The 23,003-nt window shown below is 39.5% G+C and overlaps 1 protein-coding gene across 1 annotated transcript in view; it reads right to left on the reverse strand.

Moving 5' to 3' along the window:
* The window catches only part of tbc1d9 (TBC1 domain family, member 9 (with GRAM domain)), a 54,884-nt gene extending 44,242 nt beyond the window's left edge, over nt 1–10,642 (reverse strand). The window contains exon 1 of the mRNA XM_017464545.3: nt 10,515–10,642. The gene's annotated coding sequence lies outside the window, so the exon portion shown is untranslated. The remainder of the gene's footprint in view (nt 1–10,514) is intronic.
* Between the last annotated feature and the right edge of the window lie 12,361 nt (nt 10,643–23,003).

Raw genomic sequence — 23,003 nt, forward strand, 5'->3', positions numbered from 1 at the left:
CACCCGTGTTTGGGTCTTCTCCAAGCTGTTACCACACACACACACACACACACACACACACACACACACACACACACACACACACACACACATATATATATATATATATATATATATATATATATATATATATATATATATATATATATATATATAGAGAGAGAGAGAGAGAGAGAGAGAAAGAGAGAGTATGCATATATGTGTGTGTGTGTGTGTGTGTGTATATACAATATACATAAATGTATATATTACACAAAGTATAGAATGTATTTGTATGCTGTAGAAAATGCCCCTGCACAGAGCGACATCCATGAATACATAGATTGACGAGGTTGCAGTGGAAGAACTCAAGTGTCCTGTACAGCACTCTTACCTCAACCCCACTGCATGAATTGAAACACTGAGCAGTGGTGTCGGTTTGATGGTTTCACTGCTGGGTAAATGTGTTTGTTTTTCTATTACACCGAGGTTCTTCCTGTCTTGGTGAAACAAAGGAAAATAACTGTGTGTGTGTGCATGTGTGTGTGTGTGTCTTACCGCAGCAGGTAGGCGTAAAAAGGATGTTTATATGTTACAAACTGAAGTCCACACCATTACACTGAGACAGAGTTTTCCTCTAAACACTTCGAATCGTATTTATAGTGTACCTATTTAAAACCAGCATGCAGCAAGACCTAGTCGATCCTACACATTCTTATGCTGTTATCTAATATTAAACTTAAAAATAAAGTATCAAGCAGCATGATGGAATAACTGCCATATAGTAGATGCTGCTCTGCTCAGGAGAGATCAAGGCTGTCTCGTTGCAGAAGACTACTGAATGTTTCACCCCATATACACCTTACTTTGTCTCCTACCCCTTGTACCTCCTGGTAAATAAAAGTATTTCCTTCCTTCATTGCATTAACCACTTTGTTAGAGTTATAAAGGACCCAGAGTCTATCCCTGGATCAGATCACTGGGAACAAGGCAACGCGTGAATGGGATGCCAGTATAGTACAGGACTTGTTCACACAATCATTCAAATTCACGCCTATGTGCAATTTAGCCTAGCCAATCCACTCACAAGCAGGTATTTGGGAGGTGGGAGAAAACTGGAGTAAACCAGCTGGAAGAAACCAAAATGGACACAGGGAGAATTGCTTGAACATGCATTCCAGTTATTTCTTTGTCATTTGTACTTTTAGGCCATTACAGACACAAGTCTTTGATACGCTAAAGTGCTTCCGAGGCTGTAGAAAGTGAAACCATTAGGAGTGTAACGACAAGGTGCATCATTTCATTTGCAAGGTTCTCGATGCGATATCAGCCGATACATTCAACAGACTGCATAATAAAGTACGCTATTTGTGATAAAATACTGCTTATATTATGCGACTCCCTCCTCCGAATAAGTAATTTACTATTTGATCAGATCAAGCAAGGCTATGGGGATTTAAATTTAAAAAAAAAAAAAAAAAACATGCTTCTCCAAAGCATGGCATTTTTCAGAGGCAACACTACTAGAGTTGGAGAAAGCAGTATTCAAAAATACACCCAGGTCTACAGACAGCTGCGTAACCCTGTGCGTCACACACACAACCCCTCGAGAGTCACACCAGTGAAAGCAAAGCATGTTTACTTTAGTTATATTCAAATTGTTGCATTATCTGCTGCTAAGAGTCTGAATGGATCACACAAACACTATGTCATTAATAAGATATAATTATTGTACTCTTATCATATCAAGACACCACTGTATTATACCAAAATACAATTTTGTGTCTCGTTACACCCCTGGAAACCATATACTCTGTATGTAAATTATTACAAGGGCCCTAAATATCAACTTGTTGGTCGTAAATGACTGTTTATACCACTTATAGCTAGAAAAGGACCAGAATGTTCTCTTTCGGTATCATGGGTTTTCCTGAATGCCAAAGCAAAATTCCTATAAATGACAAGTTCTGGGAAAAAGTCTTTCCAATTCCAGTTATATGTCTGGCATATAGTGTGGGTGGCCCATGTTCAAACAAAATGATTTCTAAAAAGGAAAACCCACGCAGTTCTATAAATTGTTTTGAAACTAACAAGGCCGCTGGATTGTGTGCATTTCACGCACTCTTTTTAAGCATATGGTGACTGCTGACTAAAATGGGGATTAAAAAGCTCAGATTGAAAGACAAGATATACGTCAGTTTTCAGAACATGCCCCAGAGTAAACCCGATTGGTGTGAATATAGGAAGTGGAACTTTGCTATGCTTTAGTTTTACTTTGTCATTTCTGAACGAAAACAAAATGTCCCCAGTGAAAGTGTTTCCCATTAAGATCATGCTACATTTGAATTTAAGCTCAGGGCTTCACAGAATGGGGAATACTGATTAGGGCCCCTATGGGGAGGGACAGTCCTTAGGAGCCTAGACTGAAGAAATAGTGACTCACAGAGACTGTATTTTGACAGGGTGACAAAAAGGCTTGTACTTTATAGTTAAACATTTCACAAACATAAAAAGTAGGTCACTTTGGTCACGGAGCTACTGTAATGGAAGTCTTGATGAGTAACAAACCATGCCAGACTGAAATATCTCCAAACGGAGCAGACAGAATTTTCGTTTTGAGTCTATAGCGAGTGCTATGGTTAATTTTCCCCTCTCTCTGGTAAACACATGGTATTTGTGTGAGTAGGTACATATCAAGAGCCCCCAACCACAAAGCCTCAGCACCCATACTGACTTTGATATAAATGCAAATCTAGCTGCACTGGGGAACTACAGATCATGGTCAATAAGACTGGGAAAGTACCGCGTTGACCTGAATCCATATCAACTTCAGTAAACAGCATTACCACCTTATTGCAGACTTTGATGACAAAGAAGAGCTATTTAACTGTCCTTTCACAGCAGTCTGACCTTGATCACGTACCACCAGCAGGGCACTTATGCTTCATGACCTTCATCTAGGGAGGCATGGTGGCTTAGTGGTTGGCACGTTTGCCTCACGTCTCCAGGCTTTGGGGGTGCAAATCTCACCTCCGCCCTGTGTGCATGGTGTTCTGTGTGCAGGTTCTCCCTGTGTTTCCAGGGTTTCCTCCTGTTACTCCGGTTTCCTCCCCAGTCCAAAGACATGCGTTGAAGGCATTTCCAAATTGTCTGGAGTGTGTGCGCGATTGTGCCCTGAGACGGGTTGGCACCTTTGTAGCAAACAGTCCACAAATTGTCGATATGGTGAAGTTTTCAATGAGGAACATTTATGGAAGGAGTCTCCAGTGTCAGTGCTACAGTCAGGGTTAAAACTGTAACTGTGTTTTCTGTCATAGGAAAGAGTAACTCTGCTTCATGCTAGGCCACATCACACCACCTCGGCAATATTTGCTTTACTAAAACAGCACGCCCCAAGTGTTTTATTCCTTACAAATTGCCCAGCACTTAAACAGACTTTTCTCACAGCATCCCCATTATTTACTACTTCTTCATTCACCCTTCATTCACGACAACCACCCACAGCATTTGTAGTGAATTATATTGATCTACTGACTTTATAGATGTGGCAATTAACTACATGTATTGCAGTTAATAGCCTTTACTTCATCCTACAGCATTTGGTGTACAGAGAAAAGAGATGTCTTAATGGGTTTTAGCTTTACATTATCATCATCCCTGATTAAAACATTGACAATTATCACAAATAAGTATATAGACTACCAGTACAGGTACACCACAAAGGTTTTCCGTGCTCTGCACTTTCAAAAAAGGTTCGTCAATGGTTCTTAGTTGCAGTTTTTAGGCAGAACACTATAAAAGAGGGATTTCCTTTTAGAAAGCTAGAGCTCTTAACCCCCCAAAGAACCGCTGAGGAACTCTCTTTTTTTCTCATATTCATTTGAAAGGAAAGGAACCCCTTTACATCTTTCATGGAAACAACATTAATGTTTTTTTTTTATTATTATTGATCTGCTGACTTTACAGATGTTGTACTGTAAGTACCAGTCTTCATTTCATCCTACAACATCAGGTTTGAACCATCCATCATGATTCCTGATTGGATGATCACAAATATATATTCTATGGTACAGAGCCTCTGCTCTGCTCACCAATGACTACAATTCTGGTGATGCTTCAGTCCAACTTATCAAATGACAAGAGGAAACATACGTCATAGATGTATTCATTGAAAAATAATGGAAGCAGGTACATAAGGGAAGATGAAGATGAAGGGGCATTGTGCAGTGGGTAGCGTTGCCACCTCACAGCTTCAGGGTCCCAGTTTGATCCCAAGCTCACAATGAGGGATTTTGTCCATATGGAGTTTCACATGGATTTTGTCCTCCCTGTGTCCATGGGGGTTTCCTTCCACCTCCTATAAATTTCTGGTACATGGATGGACTACTAGAAATTACCCCTAGGTGTGAATACTGAGTGCATGTTGCCCTGTAATGGACTGGTGTCCCATGCAGTATGTATACATGACTCCTGAGAAAATGCTATTGAAAAACTGTAGAAGGAAATCTCATTTCTGATCCTTGTAATACAAAAAAAAAAAAAAAAAAAAAAAAAAACCCACAGAGACACCCAACCCCTTTGTGACCTCTGACAGACATCCTGTTATAATTCAACATAGTCATAGCTGAAAATACCACAACTTTTATCTATCAGTAGCAATCTGATCTGGGCTGTGATGCAACCTAACTGAAGACCAAACTTCATCAAGGTCATGACTGTATGCCTACGGAAACACTCTTTATACTCTCTCACTGTTTATGGTGTCTTCTAAAGTACCCAAGCCCCCCACCCCCAAGGTGTTCATTTTTGATGCTACTGCATAATATATTATTAAATAAAGCTAATAAATGTATCCATCCAAGAGAAGTGAGTTCTATTTGTGCTTTCTTGACAGTATTGCTATCTTAAAACATATCACATCAGCAACCCGCAGGTCTGTAATCCTTGTGACATGCAAATCCATTTATTTCCAAAGAGTATCAACAAAGTTGATATTCAGCATTTAATAATAAAGAGTTCGATGCTTCCTTCTTTATACCTCGTTGGTTCTGTAAAGTGACCTCGCAGCAGTGTACTATTTTCCAGATTGCTGTAGATCCCTCAAAATCCAGGACATGCACTTTACATCCATTCATAACAAAAGCAGCAGGTGTCTAAAGAGTGCCAAATCTCTGTTTAATCCACCTCCTGTGTCTGTCTCACAGAACCTCCAGCAATTCGCTGAACTCAATTCATAGATCTCTATCACTACTCATTATGTCTTCCTGCAAAGACAGCGGTGGTCTGTTGGAAGCCACTTAGTCGCTCAATAAACAGTAAATGGTGCTGGCGTTCATTTGTTTTTCAGTTGTGCTAATGGAGATGAACATTCGGCTTTAACCGATGTCATTAGAATGTCCGATTTATTATTTTTGTTTTGTAATAATACATGTGAATGATTTTTTTCCAGTGTGGTAGAGAGTGCATATTGAGATGTAAATACGATGGGTGTACTTTCATAGGGAGAGTAAATTGCAATAAAATTTGGTTACAATCATCATTTAGTGCATTATGGACCAAAAATTGATCCATTATGTTATATAAATAACTGAACATTACACCCTGTATTGATTTTGCACAGCAATCCTTTGTTCATTGCATTTTTGACAACTACAGAAGAGTTTCTTTCCCAGTGGCAAATCTCTGCTTAATCAACCACCATCTGCACCACCCGTCTGTCTGTCGCGCACAGCCTCCAGCAATTCGCCGAACTTGATCTTTATCATTACTCATTCCTCTTTTCCTCAAAGGCAATGATGTTCTGTTGGCAGCCACTCGCATTCACTCACTAAACAGTAAACAGTACTGACTTATATTAATCTACTGAATGCACCAATGTGATGGGTTTAACTAAGGCCATTGTCATATACTTAGAAATAAGGGTTCTTCAGTATTCCTTAAGGCTTCTTAGTGTCCAAAAATAATTCTCGCACTCTAGGAATACACCCTGATTGGGATGCCAGTCCATCATGGGGCACCATGCACACACACATTCACATCTAGGGCCATTTTATTTTAGATAATACACCTACTGCCATATTTTTGGGAGGTGGGAGGAAACCAGAGAACCCAGAGGAAACCCACATGAACACAGGGAGAACAGCTTAGGGGCAACACTGCAGGTTGAGCAACGCCACCGTGCAACCCTGAAAAAAACTGTACTTGGAATCATTTCATATAGCCTTTTATAGGAAAACTGCCTCATATAGGGTTCTACCCAGAACCTTTAAGAAGTCAAGAAGAAACTTTTTCCCTAATGGTATAGGTTTAGACTTTTTATACAAAAGGTTCCATCAAGAACCCTAGACAATTACTTTGGCTTGTCAATCTGGGGAAGTCTTAAAGGATCTATGTTAAAATTTATCAACATAGTGTTTTTTTTAGAGAGAGAGGGATCCAAATAGACAGTACACATGGGGGGATGCAGATGGTGGTTGATTGCAGCAGATGTTTGCTGTCAAAAATGCAATGCACAATGCATTGCTTTGAAAATAAAAATGGTAAAACGCAAACCTTCGTCAGGGTGTAATGTTCCTGGGATAGGTTCTGGATCAGCAGTGGCACGTGACCATAGCTTTTGGTGAAGCAGGGCGACATGAATAACCTCATAACCTCAAACAAAATGAAGTCACTTGAATTATGCTATAGGATACTATCTAGTGAATTCAATCTAGTAACCCTGTACTAGGTAGCTGAGTGTTGAATAAACAGCATGCAGTCTAGCAGCTGGTTTACTAAATTATTTTAGACATACCTTTGTTCAAGTGTGCTTGAGTTAATCATCATTAACTGGGGTTTACAGATTTCAGAAAAATATCCAGCCCTCAAAAACCACACAGAAGACCTGAAACTAGCCGCCAAAAAACTGGTTACTGGAAAAAAGAGACATTTTATGTGTGTTCTCAGAACAAGTGTTTCACATGTATTTCTGATGTACGGACATTATCAACTCTATAATTCCCCTTTCCCTCTCCCAATCTTTATGATATCTTACAATAGAAATGTTCTTTTTGTACATCTTAGGCACACGGTCTGAACTTTACTTATTTATTTATTGATTGATTTATTAGATTTAATTCTGATTATTTGAAATAGAAGAACATCTTGGTGGACACAGAACATTTTTAAACTAGCTCACTCTGGCAATCCCATAAACAGCTCTGTCCACTACCCCTCCCCCGAGTATGAGGCCGCATGATTACTTCCTGTTAGCCTTTGTTAAACCAAGAGTTATAGCGAATTGTGTCAAAGTACTTGGAGGGTGCACATCCTTCAATAATTTGGTCAAAAGATCTAGTTTTATGTTTCTAGTATTCTAGTTTCAATGAAACACCAGGGGACACCCCTACCCCACACCCCACGTTAAACACTCAATTGGACCCCCTCGATTCGAATTCTGGTTACTGTTCCCATTTTTAACCAGGTGCAATAATAACTCTATGGAGCTAACTTGGGCCATGAGTGCTCTGCCAAGTGATGTGCCACCTGTAGATAGCCATCAATTCAGTTTCAATTCAATTCAATTTTAGATGTATAGTGCTTATTACAATGGTCATTGTCTCAAAGCCGTTTTACAGAAATATATAAACACAGGATACAGATTTTGAGTGTGTGAATTTATCCCTATTGAGCGAGCGATGGTTGTGAGGTAAAAACTCCCGAAGATGTTAAGAGGAAGAAACCTTGAGAGGAACCGGACTCGGAAGAAAACCCGTCGTCATCTGGGTAACAATGGATAGTGTGAAAGTAAAGGAAAGTTCATTATGGTGTTTATATGAAGTCTGTTTGTTGAACTAGTCCACTGTTCACTAAAGGAGACCTGAGTGCAAAACTGCATATGGTGATTGCAGTCCCAGGGCCTTAATAGCAACCGTAAGCATCAGCTTATATCTGTGAAATAGCAACATTTTTATTAATATCATTGATCACTCAAAAGAGGTAATTAGTATTTCAGTACAATTTAAAATGGATGGAGTTGTGAATGGGGACCTTATGAAGATTAATATTTGTTGAACAGTTGATATAAATAGTGAGGCTTCCCCTACGCCTGCAAGTGCTCTTGAGCCACCTCGACCCTGACCTGGAATGAAGCTCTTTACTAATGATAAACGTAAATAAATATCATTTATTTCTTGTCTGTACAATGTATGTACACGGCTATTATTAAAAGCACTATACAAATAAACTTGAGTTGAATAGGTGAATGAATGAATGAATGAAAGGAATATGTTGCATTGTGAATATTCCCTCCTAATATACAGTGTCCCCAAGCTAATGCTACTGAGATAAATTCAATGTCCATGACGTGCTGGCAAATTAAATTATTCCATTTGTGAAACAAAATACGAAAATACAATCATGTTCTTCTACTCATTCTTTATCTTTGTGGTTTGTTAAATTAAAATGGATTGAGTTGTTTTGTTTTGTTGTTGGAGCTCCCTAACTTTCGAATTTCTCTCACCATATGTATACTTTTTTTTAAAAAATCCACATTGACCTATTTGTCAGAATGAAACCAAGAACATTGTACTTTCTGGCGTTATTCTCCCTAGCCGACTCATTTCTCATCCACAGTGTGGTTAGATACTTGACACATGTGTTTAGACTGATTATAATTGTGGGGTTTTCATGACACTTGTGTTTGAATAACTAACGTGAATATACTATGTAATAGATTTTATGATGTAGGTTGTGAGAGCAGATGTACAACGCCAAGGGAGAAAAAAAAAGAGTTTATTCAGAAACGGATTTGGGAAGTTCACAGTGATGTCAGGATATCCGATGATTCCAGTGTTAAAAGAAGTTCAGATGAGACGCAACCAAAAATAGCAAACCAAAAATACAAGCGCCTTTTTCAGATGCTAATGATTTTTCTCATAAACCTCTAAAAACTACAATAAGTATTCATTCAGGCCCATGGTTTAACTTAACGAATGAATATAATGTCGTTCAGGTCTGTAAGTACACATGGTTTTTATACAGACCCGAAAACACGGTTTATATTTCAGCTCTCAGGTTTATAACTGGTCATAAATACTCATCGTTGTGATTTACAAGTGTTATAGTTATCCTTACTATCAGGAAGAAGAGATCTCCACGGGTCTATCTTTATTTATAATGTCGTTCTTAAATAAATACCCTGCCACTGCAAATCTTTTTTGAACTCTAAGGTTGTGAGGAAAATTACTCATTTTTACTTTGTAATAGTTTTGTTCTTGTTCTTTTTTCTGTCCATGTGAAGATAACGCCTAAGAAGGCCATGTCATGTCATTGAGATCAGTACAGAATGACCCTTACGAAGATCAACCCAAGCTGTATCTTAAACCTGACTGGGAACTAGATTCTGTCAGCGACACTGACGTTGACGACCCATTGACATCCATTTCATGTCTATTGTAAATATACAATATTCCAGGGTCCGGGGTTCGAGTCCCACCCACCGTGGCCCTGTCTGTGTGGAGTTTGCATGTTCTCCCTGTGCTGTGGGGGTTTCCTCCGGGTACTCCAGTTTCCTCCCCCAGTCCAAAGACATGCATGGTAGGCTGATTGGTGTGTCTAAAATGTCTGTAGTGTATGAATGTGGATGTGAGTGTGCCGCGCAATGGACTGGCACCCTGTCCAGGGTGTACCCTGCCTTGTGCCCAATGCTCAATGGGATAGGCTCCCTGTGACCCTGAAAAGGTCATTCTAATTGTCTTAATCATGGCTCCATGTGTAATTTCCTGCCCATTAAGAGCAATGACTGATGACCAAACACTGATGCTAATTAAAACATTCACAAAAAGTGACAAAGTGATCTCCTTACGAAGATCAACCCAAGTTTGTATCTTAAACCTGACTGGGAACTAGATTCTGCCAGCGACACTGACGTTGACGACCCATTGACAATCATTTCATGTCTATTGTAAATATACATTTGACCATGATGACTCTCATTTCACTCTAAAATAAGCTCGCTCGACTACAGGATACTTTATATCCGCAGAAACAGTCTTAGCGTCTTCATTATGTCTGTATCATGATGAATTCAGTTGAACCGTGAAAGGATTCTGAAGATCTGATGCACTCACAGCATAGTAATTTCTCTGTTAATTGTAGTTATCATATTTTGTAATGATAAAATGGGGGAAATGTGAGGGAAATTTCTCATTTTTACATTGTAGTAGTTTTGTTCTTGTTCTTTTTCTGTTCATCAGAGGATAAGCCTAAGAAGACCACGTCATGTCATTGAGATCAGTACAGAATGTTTATCTACATGCAGAGACACACACATGTTCTTCTGTTCAAGGTTCATCTGCACATCTTCTAAGACCCTAAAACTAAGCCTGTTTGAATTGCCTCAAACTGGTTCTTATCCGTACAGAGAAGTGTGTCATGCTCTGTGTTTCATATATATAGTAGTGGTTCAGCACAAGCACTTCAGAGCGCTCTCATTCTTCTATCCTGCTTTATTCTATCTTGTATTAACCATCTTTCTGTAATAAACCTTTTTTTACCTTCAGAGGACGAGTCTGCGAGTGTTGTCTAATTTCCAGAACAATTTGGCGTCTCCTGGCTGGGCTGCGCGAGCCTTTTCAGCTTTTCTGGACAACAAGTAAACCGGAGGACGCCCGTGGAAAAGTTTCACCCTGAAGTCGTGTTGATGCAAAGGCGGTTTGCCCACTTGACCGATGCAGACATACCACTGACGGGTAGGAATCATCAAGAATTTAGAATTAGAATTAGAATTTTATGAAGTCATAGTGTATTGGAGTCAGTGATTTAGAATTAGAATTTTATGAAGTCATTGTGTATTGCTGTCTGTATGGACGGGAGGTCAATGATATAAGAAATGTGTGTATTACATTGAGAGAAGTACTACATGGAGCGATTTCTTATAAGAAGTTCCAGGAACTTTGCCTCTGCAATGGCAGAGATACTGGTGTTTCTTAGATCACAGCTTCAAAACTAAGATATATACTGACGGGTATATGTATATATATATAGAGATAATAATGGTAAAAATATTTGCTAATGGAAAGAGTCTGGTTCGAGCAATAAATGCAGTTTTCGGCTGACTGGAAGGCATTTTCTGAATGGCAGAGCGAGGCACATAAAAGAGAGAAAAAATGTCAGGCAGGGCCCTCATCTGTTTCTCAGTGTGCTAAATTGCAGAAAGCCAATCCCAACCTGCTCCCCTAGAGTCGACCTGATGGATGTTCCATTGGAAAACCCAAATCTGATCTTTTTTGTGGACGGGTCAATGTCACGTGACCCAGAGACAGATAAAAATTGAGTGGGCTATGCAGCAGTAACCGCACACGAGACGGTCTGTCAGGAAGTCTCCCCTCAAACCTTTCAGCACAAGCAGCTGAACTGTATGCCCTCATAGAGGCATGAAGACATGCTGAGGTACAGTCAGTAAATATCTACACAGACAGTAGATATGCCTTTGAGGTAGTACATGATTTTGGAACAATTTGGAAACACAGAACTTCCTGATGAGTTCAGGAACACACACAGCCCACCACAAACTAGTCTCTGAGCTGCTGGACGCAGTCCTACTCCCCAAAGCTATTGCAGTATGCAAATGTGATGCACACACTAACAAATTAGACCCTGTTTTCCTATGAAACGCTCGAGTGGACAGTGCAGCAAAGCAAGCAGCTGCGTCTATGGTCCCAAAACTCAAAAGAAAGTAATCACGACTTTTTTTTTACAGCTTTCAGACCTCCAAGCACGAGCTACGGACGAGGAAAAGGCAGTGTGGCGCAAAGCAGGCTGCTCGGTTGTTGACGGAGTTTGGCAATGCCCCCAGGGCTGTCCTTGTCTTCAAAGTTGACACATAGCAGGGACCATATGTCAAAAGGGGCAATGATAGCTGTGTAAAGGATTGCTTTCTCTAATTACTCTAAAAAAAAAAAATGGTTTATGCTGTTTGCACAACTCATAACATGGGTTGAGGTTTGAAGGTAGAGAAGGCCATGTCCCTATGTCTAAACAGGACTCAGACGTGGTAGAAAAGGTGTTGCTTTGAAAAGTAATTCCTAGATGGGGAACCCCCACAAAAAATCTTCAGTGATAATGACAAACCTTTTGTGAGCCATGCCCTTAAGTAGGTGGGTGGATATTTGGGTATTGGCTTAAAGCAACACTGTGCATATCATCCAGCTAGTGGTGGGGCGGTAGGGATAGAAAATGGGGCACTAAAAAACAGATTGAGCAAATGCTGTTCTGAAACAGGCTTAGGATGGGCTTAGCCCCTTTGGGATACTGTTTGGGAGACCTCCCCACACAGGAATTGGACCTGTGACAACTCCTCTTCCCGACGCTGCAGCATGTGATGATGCAATGTTAAATTACTGTGCAACATTGTCCTCTGCTCTGCACTCTATCCACAAGCAGGTAAAGGCAGCACTTCCAGCTCCAGCCACGGGCCCGCTGCATGATCTGAAACCCGGAGAGTGGATCGTGATCAAGGACTTCCGCAGGACCAGGTGGAACAAGCCACGGTGATCTGGGCCATTCCAGGTTCTCTTTGTCACTCATTCAGCAATGAAAGTCAACCAGAGAGCCACATGGATGCATGCGAGCCACTGCAGGAGGTTGCCAGAGCCAAGCATTGAGCTGGAGAAGATGGGACTGCAATAGGAGAACTAGACCGTAATTCTCTATCAAGAGGCCTCTAGGAAGACCTACGCTCACGAGCAACGATCTGCATATACACACCCACACACGACACACTACACCCTGACACATCAACACACCAATCCCACGCGACTCCACGATAGACGGTCTTAAGTGGTATCTAGTAGCCTGCGAAATCACAGACGTAGTTTTTGGAGAAAATGTTGACGACACGGAAACTGTACTCTTAGGAGGACTGAACTTCTGTCCGTGACCAGGACAGAGGTTAGATAACGTGACTTTGCTACCTCACCTCTTACGCCCCAAAGCTCCCTGATCACAGTCTACTGTTGCAGACTAGACACAAATCATTAGATGTTGACCTGCACATCTGCTCATACCTACAAACCTATTCCTAATCGTGCACCCTTCTCCGGGTATAGGTGGTATGTGTTGGTAAGCCCTGTCATAGAAATAAACTCACAAATCACTGGGACCGTTCCCGAAAACACTGGGGGTCCGGGGGTAGAACCTTAAGCTGGAAAGATACACCAAAGCGCGATATTGAAGTTTATTGGGTGGAAGACTTAATGATCAATCACGCCACTCACATCGTTACAGCAGAAAGAGTGCATGACGCACACACTTTTACCCAAATTTGGTATTTAGCTGATTGTGGTGACGGGACTAAATGCCTAAGGCGACGTGATTTCTATAGATCCCACATAAGTTCTTTAGTAGACTATTGCTGCAGATTGGATGACAATTAGAAGTTAAAAGCCAGTATGCCAAGACATTGGCCACCTCTGTAAACCATTCTGTATCGCCTTTCATCAGAAGAATCATTGCCAACAGTGCTACTCACACAATGTCCCACGTCCCCTTGTCACACAGACACATAATGGTTATGGCTATCATTGAACACGTGCAGGGCACACGGTGGCTTAGTGGTTAGCATGTTTGCCTCACACCTCCAGGGTGCGGGGTTCGAGTCCCACCCACCGTGGCCCTGTCTGTGTGGAGTTTGCATGTTCTCCCTGTGCTGTGGGGGTTTTCTCCGGGTACTCCAGTTTCCTCCCCCAGTCCAAAGACATGCATGGTAGGCTGATTGGTGTGTCTAAAATGTCTGTAGTGTATGAATGTGGATGTGAGTGTGCCCTGCAATGGACTGGCACCCTGTCCAGGGTGTACCCTGCCTTGTGCCCAATGCTCAATGGGATAGGCTCCCTGTGACCCTGAAAAGGTCATTCTAATTGTCTTAATCATGGCTCCATGTGTAATTTCCTGCAGGCGGGAGAGTTACCTCTGCCCATTAAGAGCAATGTCCCAATGACTGATGACCAAACACTGATGCTAATTAAAACATTCACAAAAAGTGACAAAGTGATCTCCTTACGAAGATCAACCCAAGTTTGTATCTTAAACCTGGCTGGGAACTAGATTCTGCCAGCGACACTGACGTTGACGACCCATTGACAATCATTTCATGTCTATTGTAAATATACATTTGACCATGATGACTCTCATTTCACTCTAAAATAAGCTCGCTCGACTACAGGATACTTTATATCCGCAGAAACAGTCTTAGCATCTTCATTATGTCTGTATCATCATGAATTCAGTTGAACCGTGAAAGGATTCTGAAGATCTGATGCACTCACAGCATAGTAATTTCTCTGTTAATTTTTACTTTGTAGTAGTTTTGTTCTTGTTCTTTTTCTGTTCATCAGAGGATAACGCCTAAGAAGGCCATGTCATGTCAGTGAGATCAGTACAGAATGTTTATCTACATGCAGAGACACAAACATGTTCTTCTGTTCAAGGTTTCTCTGGACATATTCCAAGACCTTGAAAGAAAGCCTGTTTGAACTGCCTCAAACTGGTTCTTATCCGTACAGAGAAGTGTGTCATGCTCTGTGTTTCGTATATATAGTAGTGGTTCAGCACAAGCACTTCAGAGCGCTCTCATTATTCTATCCTGCTTTATTCTATCCTGTATTAACCATCTTTCTGTAATAAACCTTTTTTTTACCTTCAGAGGATGAGTCTGCGAGTGTTGTCTAATTTCCACGACAAGGTCATGTTCATAGTACTCTGATCAACGCTGACACTCGTACACAATATAGCTCAGGTTTAAGCTTTCAGATCCAGCACTTCACATACTGGGAATAAACGTTCAGAGTTTCAAAGAGGACTCTTCAAATATTTTTGTGGCATTGTGTATGCTTTAGATAAGTAAGGAATAAAACACTTTGGGACCTGCTGTTATATGAAAATAATAAATGATTTAGCAGGTTTACTGTTACCAAGTCGAACTTTATTATTTTATTTAATGCCAATATCTTTTGGTTCATTAAGAACGACACGTTACACTTTTTTATCCATTTGTGGAACAAGTTAGTTCCTGTTATCACTTACTGTATGTTATAACACTCCTCACCAGCCTCTCTTTTTCTCGCTCTTAAAATGTAATAAGACAGAAAACACAGCTTGTATTGTTACTTCCTGGCTTACAGTGGCGTGAAACCTAACGCAATAGATTTACCACTTTGGAGTATTTTTCATTACGTTACATTTACGGCATTTGGCAGACACCCTTATTAATCATTTATACAACTGAGCAGTTGAGGGTTAAGGGCCTTGCTCAAGGGCCCAACAGTGGTATCTTGACAGTGCTGGGGCTTGAACTCCTGACCTTCGGAGCAGTAATGCAGAGCCTTTAACCACTGAGCCATCAGTGCCACAGTTTTTCTTATTTCCCATGATTACGTGTGAACATATGTGGTTTAATCATAACGGCTTCCTCCTATGTGATTTCTGCTTCTCTGTGATGTCCAAAATTGTATACATGTCTGTCCAGTGTCCATAAATGTACACATGTAAAGGCATACGTGTCTGTCTATAAACGTGCACGTGTCTTTTTTTTTTTTTTTTATTATCCTTGCTCTTACTTTATGTCTGTTCCCTGTCTTGGCCTGATCTCCTCACACACATTCCAGTATGAAAAGCTAGCTGAGAACATCTGATATTTAGACGATGGAGTGCTCATGTTGTCTTTGTGTGCACTATACCCTGGCTCTTGGTCTCCTGATTCCTCAGACATCTTAATTTTCTGCTGAAACTGCACTATTTCGATCATCCAGAAAAGATTTACCAGACCTCTGACTATTACAAAGCACTGACACTGGAGACTCCTTCCATAAACGCCAAATAAACCTCTCTACAGGAAATTTAACCATATCAGCAATTAGACATTTTTCTTTGTGAAACATCATTACATTTTTAATCAGTTTCTGCAGAGGGTCTGGCGTACAAGTCCCTGTGTCAGTTTTTTTTTTCTATAGAAACAATAACCTATTAGAACGAGTGCATTAACATAAACATGTGTCTTGAATAATAGCCGGGATTACCGTCAGAGCCGCCGCTCTAGAAAATGAATCAATACCCTCTGACCAATCAGAATGGTGGATTCAGTGTCTGTTAACTTGATGCTTTTCACTTGATTTCTATGTCTCTGGCTGTGACTAGGTGCGAATATAAATATTTCCTCCCAGATTTAAAGAAATGCAACGTAATCCTGATGAAGGATTTGAAAGATCAAGACTACACTAATACCAGTCTTGATTCCCAGACTTTACATTGAAGCACCAATGATCACCCCTCCGTGCTCTTATTTTTCACAGGTCAGAAACACATCACAGGTCTGAGATCACATTTCAGAAATGACTAAGCGGTGTTTTCTTCACAATATCTTTTTTTAACTAGAATGTAGTGTAATCTCAGAAAACACTCAAACGAGCGTATGTTCAAAATGACTAGTTTTCTACCGCTGCTCGGTTACTAACAGCCTCGTGACGAGGTAAATAAGTGGTAATACTGGAGTATTTGGGTACGATTTATGGTCTCTCCTGCACATCTGGAGCATTCAGCAAAATCAATGTAGCTCTGTTTGTATTCTTGAAGACCGGACTATGCCGGAATTGAGATGAGAATCTCACTGACATCCCCGGAGGCACAAAATCAATGTTGTACAGTATGATATACAATGTGGGTAGGAAAATAGCTCGGTGCTGACGTGTCAAACTCCAGCTCTGCACCCTCATCATATCTGAAACCCGTTTTCTTTTTCTCCTCCTCTTCTATCTGTCTATAGAGATGCTATTTATATCACACCTGTTTCCTCTTATTTCTCAGACAGGGGACATAACACGTGAGGTGCTGGGTTTATTTTCCGCTCCGATGCAGGATGTAAATCCCTCCTCTTCCCTAACACCGTCCTGAGTCGAAAGCCAATGAGAGAGAGAGAGAGAGAGAAAGATGGAGAAGAAGAGAGGGGGTAGTGATGGCGGGCTCGTGTAGTGATCCATGAGGTGACTCATTCATATATTTTTAGCAATGACGACTGTCTGGTTAGCAAAATGAACCACAAATTATTTAAAAAATATACACTATAATTCCACTTCCTATTTAACCACATATCTTCCATTATAATAAACTGATTCATACGCTAATACTATAACCCTTATTTCTAAGCTGAATTGAACAGCTTTTATAAGACTAGTAGGTTCCTTTAATTGACAGATGAAGCTCAGAGTCAAGGATTAAAGCACCATAAATGCTATGTAACAAGGCAGCAGTTCTCAAACTGGGGGCCCCCCTGGAGCCAGATGGTGCCGGGGGGGCATAGAAATTCTAGGACATTATTATTATTTTTTAAATAATTTGAACTCTATGTAAGTCAGGATTGTCATCCTTTGAAGTATGAAGTACATAGAGATGAGAAATATTAATAAATTAATTAAATTATACACAGCACACTAAGACACACACCAAACAGAGACATCTGTTGATATTAGGGATGTCACGATACCAAAAATCTAGTAGTCGGTACCGATACCACCAAAAGAACACAATACTCGATACCAAAGTCGATACCACGGTGTGGTATAAAAATAAAATTAAAAAACTCTCCTGGAGGACATCCTCCTCTGGCTGACACTGGCAAAGAGGGGGCGGTATTTTAGTCATCAAACACTGTGTGACAATGAGTGGAGGTGCACTCCTAAACGCGCGCACACATGCATGCACACAGACGTGCACGCACACACACACCCACACGCACCTTATACTCTGAATGCAAGCATTAGTTTAAATGCACTGATATGGTGGCAGGCCAAAAAGATTTATTAAAAGCATGAACATGTGAATAATTATTAGTGACATTAGGTTACATGTTGCTGACAGGACAGGGCCGAATGGCGATGCATGGTGGCCCATTTGGAGGTAGTTCATAACACTGCAATGTGTTAGCGTTGTTAACAAATAACTGGCTATCGCTAACATTACATGGAGCATAACGTTAGCTGGTTTCACGGCAAAAATGCCAGCTGCCTCAAACAAATATAATATAGGGCCGTCTTTCAGGTGCTTCGCCAAATTCCAGGTGTTTCCTCGCTTTGTTTGAAATGAACAATAGCATCGGTTGCACACCGGCAACCGATACTAGCTTTCCTCTCTTTTCCTCTCAAGGAGTTGGGGTGGAGCTAAACTTGTTAAACTAAGCTAATCTGTAGTTTTTCCCGTGTGCTTGTAGACGTTCTTCTTCTTCTTCACTTGTGGACCGAGTCAAACACTTGCGTGTATTTGCTGCCCCCATCAGGTCCGGAAGAATCGCAGCCACAGTACTTTCGTTACAATCAGTACAAACGCAACTGCAGAAAAACAAGTACCGTCATGTTTTAAGAATGTTGGTAAAGACTTGGTACCGAAGTATCGGTTCTCGTGACATCCCTAGTTGATATACTAGTGTACTGTACTGTTACTGATAAAACCAAAGACTATTTAAAATGGATAAGTTTTTAGATAGAGGACGTAGTCTCTTAGCTGAGAAAGTTAATACAGAAGAGCCTAGTGTGAAAAAAATGTGCTTTTTACTTACACAAATTTGTAAATGTAATATCACATATGTAAATGTAATTTGGCATACAAATGACATCCCAATCGTGCAACGAGTCTAATATGTTAGATTTTATCTGTGGGAGAGGGGGACTAGAATCTTGTACTAACGACGTCCTTTGGGAATCTGAATAGGGATTGTCATTAAATCTAGTATTTCTGTGTATGTGTCATGTTTTCAAAATGCAAATGCGTTTAACGATACATGACTAATGACTAATGGTGATGCAGTTGTCATTCATTGCAAATGTAAAAACAGGAACCACTGAAAACTGAGTGATCATTGTGGTGTGTCAGCGCCCCTAAGTGGACAAACAAAGACTTACATGGGCAAATTAAAAATGGCTGGCTGAAGTTTGTGGTAGTTTTCAACCCAGCAAAACTGTTTGCTGGGGTATTTTGTATACAGTTTTAGTTAAAAAAAAATAAAAATAATTTATTTTTTTTTAAAAGACACAACCAACAAAAAATATATACACACAAATAAAGGGGAAAAAACTGTAGCTCCATCTAGCACTCTAGAGGGCTCATTAGTTTGTGTAGAACTGTAAGTATACTAGAATCCCAAACCATCCAAATAAGCCTTAAGGAACTCTTTATTGTCTTTCTAAAACTGCACACACAAATACAAACAATAGGCTTAATCAACTGACAAAAGCCTGTTCTCTGTTATAGGAAAACAATCAACAACATGGTGCTCTTATCTCAGCATAATGTGAAGTGGAGTTACTATAACCACCCCAAAGTGGATTATTTTCCTATAACAGAACAGCCCCAAAGTCCTTTATGGGTCATTTCATATCCACTTAACCAAGAATTCTTCACTTTTTGGTGGCTTCCAATTGAAAAATCTTACAAAGTTGTTGCCTTGTAAACATTATTTGCTTTTGACCAGAGCTATTGTATTCTCATGTAGTCAAGCTCATATCAAGGCTGTTTCTGATTTATTACTTAAAAAAAAAAAAAAAAAAACATTTCCTTCAAAATGGCAAAAAAAGAGAGGAATATTTGTGCAAAAAAAGTAATATTGAGGCATTTTTTAGGTGCTCAAAGAAAGACTGGAATTGAAGACAGAGACTTCAAACCTGCTCCACTATGACAGAGGTTAGTTCTGACGACACGACCACTACTCTTAATTATAAGGTTTCAAAGAAGTAAGAAATTCATGAATTTTACTACCTGCCACTGGTATTTTTCTTTCTTGTATCTTGTAATGTGTTCTGTGTGGGGTAAAACAATTCGTTTTTATTCTTCATCAAATAAGCACTAGATTTTGTTATAACCACAAGTATAATAAGTATAAGTAACAAGTATAATAACAAGTATAATATTGCTGAAATTGGTGAAACTGACAAAAATTTACAATTTTGAAAAGTATAATATTCAGTGCTAGAGATATGTTGTTGTTGTTGTTGGGTTTTTTTTAAACATGTATAAGCAATGGTTCTAGTAGAATTAGCACCCTAAATGCTATGTAACAACATGGTTTTTTTTCATACACTATGTGTTCGAAAGTTTGTGGACACGTGCTTGTTGTACATCTCACCGCAGAGTTATTCCCACCTTGCTGTTATAATAACCTTCACTCTTCTGGGAAGGCTTTCCACTAGATTTTGGAGAATGATTATGGGGATTTGTGATCATTCAGCCACAAGAGTGTTAGTGAGGTCAGGCACTGATGTCAGGACGGGTTCTCCTTTCTAAGTCTCAGTTCCTCTCAAGGTTTCCTTTCTTGGAAAATGAGATACATACCGTATATGCTGTATATATTACATTAACACCCGTTATTCTACTTACCTCACAGCCATTTTTTTTTAAACAACATCCTTTTATTTACTTGTGCTGTTATTTTTGTGGTTTTCTTCCACTTTCATGACCTCCTGTTTTGTATTTTAAACATAACGCGACACATCCTGTGAGAGAGAGGGAAAAAATGCTGGGGACAGAACGACTGTTTATAGCTGTTATAACGCAAGTGACTCTCACAAGACCTCTGAAGGTGTGCTGTGGTATCTGGCACCATGATGTTAGCAGCAGATCCTTTAAGTCCGGCGAGGTGGGGCCTCCATGGATCGGACTTGTTTGTCCAGAACATCCCACAGATGCTTGATTGGAGTGAGATCTGTGGAATTTGGAGGCCGAGTCAACACCTTGAACTCTTTGTTATGTTCCTCAAACCTTCCTGAACAATTTTTGCAGTGCGACAGGGTGCATTATTCTGCTGAAAAAGGCCACTGCCTTTAGGGGAAATCGTTCCCAGGAAGGTATGTACTTGGTTTGCAACAGTGTTTAGGTAGGTAGTTTGTGCCAAGGTAACATCCACATAAACGCCAGGACCCAAGGTTTCCCAGCAGAACATTTCCCTGCCTCTGCCTTCTTCCCATAGTGCATCATGGTGCCATCTCTTCCTTGGACCACTTTTTGTAGGTACTAATCACCACATAAAAGGAACACCACTCAAGACCTATACATTCTGGAGAAGCTTCGACCCAGTCGTCCAACCATCACAATTTGGCCCTTGTCAAAGTCGCTCAGATCCTTACACTTGCCCATTTTTCCCTGCTTCCAAGACATCAATTTCGAGAACTGACTGCTCACTTGCTGTCTAATAAATATATCCCACCCCTTTACAGGTGCCATTGCAATGAGATAATCAGTTATTCATGTCACCTGTCAGTGGTTTTAATGTTATGGCTGATCGGTATATACAGGGTAAATATTATAACAGAGAGGGATCTGAGAGGAGTGGGAGGCAAAGCATTGTCACAAAAGTTATTAGCGAATTTTTTTTTAACCATTCACAGCTGTCTGCTATTCGCATTGTTGCTAGCTGTGAGCCAGAGGAGAAGAATGAATCGTCAGCAGTATTTTCATAGTCAGTGAGGCATGCTTCATACATCGCTATCAGCATTATTCTGTAGTCAGGGCTAGACTCTATAAGTGTCTGTCATAGATGATCCACTCCTAAAAACTTGAACAGACATGAATCATGTTCATCATCGTCATCCAGGCTTGGCAGAATAACCAGACACGTTATATGATTTTTGTGTCGAAGGTAAAACCAGGACACTGCTAGATATTCTCAGACACAGCAGGACCAAAAATGAGGTTTCTGATCTATATATATATAAAAAAGTGGATCAGCTCTTTTCGTCACCAAAGTGATCATCGTCGCTCAGGCACCATCCATTTCAAATAATTAAAAAAATGCAGTTAGCTTCAGAAAGTCGAGGGAATCACAGAAAGTTTAATAAGAGAGCTAGTATATAGGGTGAGTACTAGACATGCCTGGTTTTTATGATGAAACAACACTTACCTGTTACATGTTCAACACTACCAGTGATTTTCAACTCCCTTTTAATGAGAACAAAAAAAGGGCAAAAGTACTGCAGCACCGATTTTCACACTTCACCAGTCTTCTTGTTAAATTCACTCACCCAAAAGGATGTAATCGTAAAAAGGTTTTATGGTCTTTCATGTCAAATTAAACAGAAACCTTGTTTAAAAGTGCTAATGTAGTGAAGGATGAATAAAAGCCAGTGTGAATCATCAGCTTTGGCCACAAAGCCAGTTTTTTTTTATTTTATTTTATTTATTTATTTTTTATTATTATTTCTTTTATAAAATTTTCACTTCTCACAGATTTCTAATGCCTCATCACTGCTGACCTTCTATAAAAATCATGTTAGAAATGATAGCAGAGACATACGGTACCTGGATGTGCGTTGTCATGAAACATTTATACATTACAGTTATATACAGCTAATTTTAGTGTTAAAAGACAGACAGTTAATGTGACTAAGATGATGTAATTTGCTTCTTATTTGGCAAAAATAACCACCATTATCCTCCATCATTTTCCAGTTTTAAATCACTTTCGTTATATATCTACACTGACTATATGGTTCAGCTGCAAGATGTATAAAGTATTGTGTACACTGTACATATGCGATATGTACATGGGCTATTTGTATAGTGGGCCTGTACATTGTTGTATATACCGCTCATATGTATATATATATATATATATATATATATATATATATATATATATATATATATATATATATATATATAGTTTGCGCTTATATCTATACATATTTATATATTGTACTTATATATATATATATATATATATATATATATATATATATATATATATATATATAAGTACACATTTATACTTCAGATATCATTGTATATACTCTTTATATATCCCTGTATTGTTCTCCTTACTATCTTTTTTCTTCACCTGTCTTGCTGCTGCTGTGACACCCTAATTTCTCCATCTGGGGATAATTAATAAATAAATAAATAAATAAATAATAAATAAATAAATAAATAAATAATAAATAATAAATAAATAAATAAATAAATAAAATAAATAAAAAATAAATAAAATTAATTGTCTTGTCTTGTACCAG

Source organism: Ictalurus punctatus, chromosome 3 (assembly GCF_001660625.3).
Source record: "Ictalurus punctatus breed USDA103 chromosome 3, Coco_2.0, whole genome shotgun sequence".
In the NCBI taxonomy this organism is placed as follows: Eukaryota; Metazoa; Chordata; class Actinopteri; order Siluriformes; family Ictaluridae; genus Ictalurus; species Ictalurus punctatus.